Genomic DNA, 9,408 nt, shown 5'->3' on the forward strand with positions numbered 1-9,408 from the left:
TTTCGTCTATAGATTTATAGGTGAGGCGGTTCTTTTTTTTTTTTTTTTTTTGTCTAGCGTTCATTTTGTCGAGGGTTTCTTGTGTTATCAATTTCCTGTGGTCTTTCTTAGGTTTTAGTAAGAGTTTCTCTTCTATCAACTCCTTAATGCTATTCCTCAGCTTTTCCCATTGACTTTCTACATCGGTGACCGCCTCCAAGGCCGAAAATCTGTTAACTGCCACTGAAAAACTCTCCTTAATTGCACTATCCGTTTTTAATAGATTGAAATTATAATTTGGTGAGTGTTTGTTTTTTAAGGGTTTTCAACTTCAAGTTGAATGTACACACTACAGGGATATGGACACTACCACAATCTGCTCCTGGCATAGATTTTGCTAATTTGATTACATTTCGGAAGCGGAAGTGGATTAAGATGTAATCGATCTGATTGCGTTGTCTATCGCCTGGACTCATCCGTGTCCACTTTCTTCTTGGATGATTCTCATACCATTTATATTGTTGCAATATATTCATTTCCTAATGCACCATTCCACCTATTGTTCTTCCCTTTCGTTAATTGCACTAAGTCTATTTGTGCCAACAATGTTTCCAATTCTATTTCCTCCACGTTTGGGATTTAAATCGCCCATTATAGTCTTAACATCAGATGGTTTCAGTTGCTTCAGAGTTTCCTTAATTTTTTCAGAGAACGTTTCTACTTCTACATCATCATGATCTGATGTTGGAGTATATATCTGTAAGATGCTGATGTGAAAAGGTTTGGCATTGAGAGTCACTGCCATGATTCTATCTGATAATGGCTATTAGCCTTTTTGTTTCTTCACAATATTAAGTGAGATTATTATACCGACGCCTTTTTAATGTTGTTCACCACCAGAGTAGAGCATTTTATAACCATCTGATGTAAAAGCTCCTACCCCTTTCCATCTCACCTCTGCAAGTCCGTAGATGTCAACCTCCAGTCTCTTCATTTCAGTTTTAACATTGTCTAATTTGCCAATCTGGTGCAGGCTTCTTACTTTTAGGGTTGCTATTTTCCTTGGTTTATTATTTGCTGGTTGTCGGAGAGCAGTTTGTTGATGATTAGGTGCCACTAGTTTATTATGGTAATCTTTACCGACGAGGCGTTCTGTTTCTATTAAATATTATTATAAATCAGTCTATTATAATTGATTGTTCAAATATATATAATATTATGACGTCGTATATGACATACGACGTCATAATATTATATATGTTCAGCATCGTCATGTATGACATCATAGAAGATGACGTCATAGCAGCACGTAATGCCGGCATATACGGTTGGTATATGATAGCATTATGCATGACGTCATAACAGTTTTAAAAGGAAGCTGATTCCTAGACAACGTCGGCTGGATCGTGTTCATCTTATAATAAATCCGTATCCCTGTCTGTTTGCTTGTTCACGATAACGTCATAGCATATAATCGTATTATATAATAGCAGATGACGTCATGGATGATGTCACGTATGACGTCATGTATGGAAGCAAAAATGAGTCCTTGGGCAACGCCTGTCAGCCTTCTAGTATATATATATATATATATATATATATATATATATATATATATATATATATATATAAAGATTTTTATGGGTACATAATTTTTTAACACTTTTGAAGAACACCGAACGTAGTGTCATAATTTATGGCTGAGGATTTAAGGATTTTTTTCTATAGTTTAAACATAAACCATTAAAAAGAAACTTTATCTAAATTATCTAATTCATGCTTAGGAGAAGTATACTTTAGAAGTGTATTTTGGTCTTTTCGAAAGTTTCTCTTTAATGGTTTATGTTTTAATGGTTTATGTTTAAACTATAGAGAGAAAAAACTAAACCCTCAGCAATTAATTATTATGTATATATATTAAAGGCATTTCAAAAATTATTTTTGGTGTATTGAGGCAATGGAAAGATGTTCAGGTAAGGTCATTATCGATGTGTATCTGAGGTAGAAAAAGCGAAGTAGAGAAACAGAGAGAAAAGACAAAGAAGCAGAAAGAGCGAGAGAGATAATAGAGACAGAGATGTATGTATGTATGTATATATATATATATATATATATATATATATATATATAGAGAGAGAGAGAGAGAGAGAGAGAGAGAGAGAGAGAAAGTGTAATGATTTATGGAGTGAACAAGTTCAACATGCTGTTGCGGTGTAGTGAATCGCACAAATGCATAATAGACGCATTATGACACACCGCGCCGTGCACGCCAATAACCTCTTCGTGTATACTTAGTAACCTTGTTTGTTTGCCAAATGGTTAGCAAAACTCACATATAAAGTCGCATTTTAATAGACTGAAATTTCAGCGACATGGAGAAATGATGTTTTTCAATTTTTTAGATGGGGTTTTAATGTTCGTATTATTTAGATTTTTCGAGCGACTCTTCTCATATTGAGTGATATTTTCACAACATTTCAATCAATATAATATCCGATTTTGTTTGCGTGTTTATCTTGTTTAACTCAAAAATCTTTCTGTCCAACTCGAGAATCTTTCTATCATAAAAGTAAGAAATAGACCAGCAATTACAAGTAGCCTGAGAGAAAGAAACCATTAAAGTAGAAATATTTCCAGCGTCTAGCAGCCTCAACAGTGAAGGGGTGGGATATTGCTGCTTGTCAAGTTAGTCAGGGCTATGTACACCGAGAAGGGCACACGCGCTCTAATTTTATCAGAGAACATTCCATTAAAGTTCTTGTAAAAAAAGCTAGAGGGGTGCGACCTTACGTTGATAGAGCGGGATCCATTAGATTGGAGACTTGTATAAGAAGGAGAGATTTGTGGTAGAAGAGACGGTGCGAGCCTTCTCTATTCTATCGATATTTTCATGGAAAGTGCGCGACTGAACTCCAATCTATGTCCCCCTTGCCAAACTTTCACAAAAAACACTCGGCTAGCTACAACCACTATGTCTATTTAATTTGCTCGACTTCGGGAAGATAAATATTCAACATTTGTCGCTCGCCGCATGTGGGTTAGTCTTTTTCCTATAACATCTTGGGAAAATAAAAATAAAAAAGCGTTCCCGCAGTAAATGAAATACTACCCCACAGTCAAACTTGACCTCATTAAGTCATTAAAACGTGCACCTGCAAATTCCAAGTAATTAAATAAATTCAAACGTGTTTCCGTTACATCTCGCGGTGGCCCAATGGTTAAAACCGTCGAACTCTTTTTTTTTCACACTTTAATTTCCAACTTTGCCTCAACGGTTTGGGTTCGATCCTCATACTTACCTACCAAAACATTTTTTTTTATTTTAACACCCCCCCAGAGTTTTCACACACACCTCCAAACACCCGGCCAACGCCGGTTACCCCTCGCTAGTCACCTATAATTTAAACCGAAACTAAAGCTTATGAAGAATTCTTGGTAAAATTATTTATTACAAGAAATTCAAAGTCATAACGATTAAACGACAGTCACTCGGAAGAAAAAAAAAGTTGTAAGCGTGACACAAAAAATAACGCTGTTATAATATATGGATTATAGTCAACATACAGAGTAAGTATAAAATGTTTATTGTACAAAAAAGGGAGAATGTTACAAATCAGATATTTATACTCGAATGGTGTCTTGAATGCCGTAATAATAAGATTTACTTACACACCGCTGGAAACCGCTTGCTAGTGTATTTTATAGACTGATTAATCAATTCTCAAGGTGTGTTAGGATCATCCACTATATCAATTTGCATTTTGTACAAATTTAGTCTTTCCCCTCTTCTGATGAGCAACATTATGGTCTAAAGATGTTTCTTTTTCTTCTTCTTTTTATTTTTTCCTCTTTATTTTGCCTTATTCTTCTGATTATATAATAAAGTTATATATAACTAATTCCTCGTTTTTTATCTATAATATGAATATCACCTTCTCTTTAAATGTATGTATGTATGTCTGCTTAACACTTTCGACATAAGCGACGGATTTTCACAAGATCGGTATCGTTTTGAAGCTCCACGCTTTGGACGATAAATATCGAAAAATTGGCTAAAAACATTAATTCCTTCACTTTCAACTAGGCATGTTTCTACAGGTAGGGATCACTTTTTTCGATAATATTTTCGAAACTCATTCCCTTTTTCGATTGACTAGCCTAAATTTAAACCTTCGTCAGTTCCGGTTTGGCAATGGATGAAACAGCAAAGACGTCACGTTTTTTTCGGGTTCTCTTCCTCCTTCGCGGTACGGGTTTGAGCCTGCCTGCATACTAGCACTTTTTTTTTGCTCAATAAAGTCCCGAAATTAATAAAAGTTCCATACCACCAACGGACTTTATATACACCGGACATAAAATCTACTTGGTGACAAAATAATTATACAACAAGGTGAGGAATGATATACGAATAAACAGTTAGACATTTCTCTACTCAAACATACCTGTGTATTTGTTTGTTTGTTTGTTCTTCTTTTCTTTACTCTCATGATTCCGGTCCTTCCCGCATTGCTTTTGGCTTTTAAAACTTATATATATATATATATATATATATATATATATATATATATATATATATATATATATATATCGCTTCCTAAAAATATATATGTATAAAGAGAAAGAGAGAGACAGAGACAGAGAGAGGGAGATATTTACGAGGGTGTTCCATAACTACATAATACAAAAATTATTTATCAAATAATTTAGTACATTTTATCAAATGTAATAAAACTTCTACTACACTTGTAAAGGAACATATATTTCTTTGACTAGTTATTTCTTGGCTCAGTGGCAGAACGTCGGTCGTTGAATCTCTCTAGTTATTTCTACGTTGATGCGTTGTAAAACAATGATCCAGTTTGTCTTTATTCAGACATCTCGGAATTTATTAATCGCCAACAAAGAAAAAACAATTCGCTTAATTCTAACGTCACTCACTAGAGAAATTATTGAAAAAAAATACTTTGAATCCAATCTATAATTACAGAATCGTTAATTAGTTTTTCCTTTTAACTATACGTTTTTCAAAGCGATATACCGGTTGTTTCGAAAATCGATGGCACTTCCGTATTATGTTTCATACGGAAAATAATGCAAGAAATGGCTCTTAGAACGCGAGTCTTCTGAGTTATTGTGTACTGAAATAGATATCGATGGACATGCTTTTATCGTAAACAGCTACTAACGCAATGAGTCTATTATTCCTAATTTCACTCGTTCACACTCGTGCAATCCAGCTCCCCCAAAAGAGGCACTCTGGATTGGAACAAAACTAAGAATTTTCTCAGTCATGAAGGCTTTCTCTTTCAATGGCAGAGCACAGAAAAAAATGAAGTGTGACATCAGAACAGATACTACACCCTGATCTTTTCGTTGTAATATTTCAAACAACGCATGTCATATGTATTTATATATTGAAGTTTTTAGCACCCAAATACTTGCTACTTTTATATTAAGATTTTTCCTACAAAGCATAAAAAAATAACTACGACGATGTCTTCGTGATATCTAAATTGAAGAGGTTAGCTCCCAAATATTTGCGTTCTTGTATGCGAAAGAAAAGTACGGACGTTTATTGAACGAAATGAACAAACTTTTTTTTTTGCTAACAATATAATTTACGTTACATATTTCTTGTAATAAAATCCAATAATTTTTTTTATCAGAACAATTCATTAGAAAATATACTCGCTTATATAGAAGCTAAACTCTTCAATATATAAATATATAGGAAATGCATTCATTTTGTCCACGGGCGCCAGTGCCTACTATTATACTGGGACGGCAGTACCTTCTGTTATACTGGGTCCACTAACAACCATAGTTTAATTCATGTTTTTTTACGTGTGGGGAGCATATATATATATATATATATATATATATATATATATATATATATATATATATATATATATATATATATATATATATATATATATATATATATATATATATATAGTTCTGTTGCTTCCAAGATTGGGCATTTTCAATCAGCCGAAGCTCACAAACGGCCCCATCTGCAAGCTTAATCTATGTGGGTGCATTCTATCGCGCATCCTCGTTGCAGCTACAACAAGCCTTTTAAGCATACTCCCATCTTTATTGTATGCGAAGAATATAATCTTTCAACCGGTAACACCGGTCAGCTTAATCAACCTACATATAGACGGCGAAAATAACATTTTTCATAATCGAAAAACCTATTAAAAAATCACCCTTGCAGGGTCCTGTGAATCTCTTCCAAAAGAAAAAACAAATAGTTAACCGCCTACGTAAATTTAATCCTGTCTCCTCTTTAAAATTCTAATTTGACTAGGCCGACCAGTTTATCTTAATCCAATCTTCTGATTTTTTCTTTCTTTTTTTTTTTAATTAATATTTTGCAGAATCCTGGAAAACAACAATTATACATTATATAATACAATATAAAATCATCAATACACATTTTTTCTAATAATGAACATTAACTTCTAAGTAATTACATAAAACAACCTTCTTCAGGCCTTAAAAAAATGTTAAAAAATGTCGTTGAAACTGGAAAAACAATGTTCACGATTTACAGAAACTGTCCATTGCTTTTGACCTGAAAAAGAGCATCAATTCTTTTTCTTTTCTTTTTTTTTAACCAGTAAGTAAACTTCTGCAACGGTGTAAATAATTCAATCATGATTGACACAATTCAAAAAATTTCATCTGTGCTCCCGTTGCATTTTCTTACTATCTCTCTCTCTCTCTCTCTCTTATCGGTCCATTGTTTTAAATTAACTGCATCACGTGTTCTCTTACGCCACCGAATTACGTGTCTCAGACCAACCTAATCCACAACTAGTTATTTGTTTATTCAAATCCCCAAAATAATGTTTACATATATTTTTTATTTTCACATTCCTTTTGCGATTCACACGTCAATCATTTCTTCCCCAATTTAATTGTTTATTCTTCTAATCATAATAACTGATCCAGCGACCATCCATCACTCAAATCAATTAATACGAATACAATAATAATGCGTGCTCCCGTTGCATTTTCTTACTGTATCTGTCTCTCTCTCTCATCGGTCCATTGTTTTAAACAGAGTAACGTAATTCTTTTTTTTTCCTTCTAATTTTTACATTAAGTGATATTTTTCTTCTGTTCATAACGAGCTCATTTCTGATACGATAAACAATTTTTCTTAACTATTTCCTATATATAAAGTGTTACATCTGTGTGTCTGTATGCCTTTCTTTTTTTTCTTCGTGAAAAGTTTGTGCGTGTGTACGTGTGTATTGCTTTTTTACTATTGTTCTTTCTTTTTTTCCCCCAGACATTTTATTGTGGTTTATCTGTTTTTCTTGTCATTTATTTTTCGTGACACAAAATCTCCATTCCATTTTCATGACCTGCTTCCACGTTGTATTTTTCAGGTTCGATATCGCATCGTCGATGCGAACTGGTCAATGGACACCAAAATAATTTATATGCTTTAGGTTGGTTTATATTGGAGGAGATGATATATTAAAACGTGTCATGTGTTATCTAGTGTATGTAAGATATTGTTCCTTTAACGGACAAATAATAAACGTATAAATCGTATGTTGTATAGTCAGAAGAGCATGTAAACTGAATAATGTTGTATCAGACTTATCACACGGGATATTTTTACAGTTCATATGTAAGAAGAATAATATATTCCTCATACCTCTTGTTTTCTTGAAGAGTTCTTCTGTATCTTCCCGCTGCTCCGTGACGAACCATGAAGCGCTCAGCACCATCCAATTGAGACACCCGTTCTTATTTGTGAAATCATTAAAACAACTCTTTATATGTTTATAATATAAATGTATTACAGTTGTCTCAAACGGTTTTCACAGGATCTGCAGTTTGTCTTCATTTTCTATACTTACAGCTCGCTCCCTTGCTGTCTGTCCACCGGTGTCTAGACGTCTGTCCGCTCTGGTGGTCAATCCTCAACTCTCTGACTCTCTCCAAAACTAACTACATCACGTGTTCTCTTACGTCACCTAATTACGTGTCTCAGACCAACCTAATCCACAACTAGTTATTTGTTTACTCAAAAACCCCAAATAATGTTTACATATATTTTCTATTTTCACATTCCTTTTGCGATGCACACGTCAATCATTTCTTCCCCAATTTAATTGTTTCTTCTTCTAATCATAATAACTGATCCAGCGACGGTCCATCGCTGAAATCAATTAATAATAATACAATAACAATAATAATAATGTTTTGACCATTAACCCCGCTTGCCACAGTTAACAGATACTACGCTATGATCACAGCCTAAAGGGTCATAACATTACACATCTTTGCAAACATTATTTTACAAGTTTTATTTGAAAACTTAGAAAACCAATTAATATTATATATTATTTTTTTTATTAAATAATTAATATTATATATTATCTTTTATTAAAGAGAAGCGCGAACGCAAAAATGAGAAAATCAGGGCCCACAGTCCAGGGATCACACATGTTTGTGACCTTTCTGATTTAGCTCTTTATTCACAAGCAGTTCAGAACAACTAAGCTAAGGTTGTTTCGTCCATAATCGACCCTGACCGACGGACTACTACTACTACTACCACTACTACTACTTCGTAAACTGATATTCAACTAGTACTATAAAACACTTATTTAATTAAAAATTTAGAGGTTGAATAACAACTTTACGCAAAATATTAACATTATTTAACACTTTAGATCCTATTGCACCTCTAATGTTTTCTCCCTCATTCACGCACATATATAATCTATTTCTCTGTCTTACTCAACTCACATACTTTCTCTTCTAGACTCTCACTCTCTCTAATCAATACTCGCACTTTATCTTTCCCGCTCTTTCTCTCATATACGTAAACATTCTTTGTTTCCCTGTATTGATCGCACGAACAAAATCTTTCGTTCTCGTTCACTCAAACTCATACTTTTCTATTTCTCTCTCATACACTCCTCACTCACAAACTCTCTCTCTCTCTCTCTCTCTTTATATATATATATATATTCTCTTCGATTAACTCATATTAACACACGCTCACATACTCGTTTTTTCCCTAACACTTTTTTCTTTCGCTCACGCCACGCACATACAAACTCGCTGTCTGTCTGTCTGTCTATCTGTCTCTTTGTCTGTCTGTCTTTCTGTCTCTCTCTTTTTCTCTTTCTCTCTCTCTCTCTCTCTCTATCTATCTATATATATATATATATACATACATATATATATATATATATATATATATATATATATATATATATAAGGGGGTGGTCACCAACAATGTGTATTTTTGAACATTATTTTATTATTCTGTGTTTTGGTTTTTCATTGAAAATTATGTTTAGATCATTGTAATAATGTTTTTAAATCATTGAAATTGTTTTTAACACGTGTCAGATGTTCAGTGAATATATATATATATATATATATATA

This window comes from Euprymna scolopes, chromosome 29 (assembly GCF_053919585.1).
Source record: "Euprymna scolopes isolate OS-2025 chromosome 29, ASM5391958v1, whole genome shotgun sequence".
NCBI lineage: Eukaryota > Metazoa > Mollusca > Cephalopoda > Sepiida > Sepiolidae > Euprymna > Euprymna scolopes.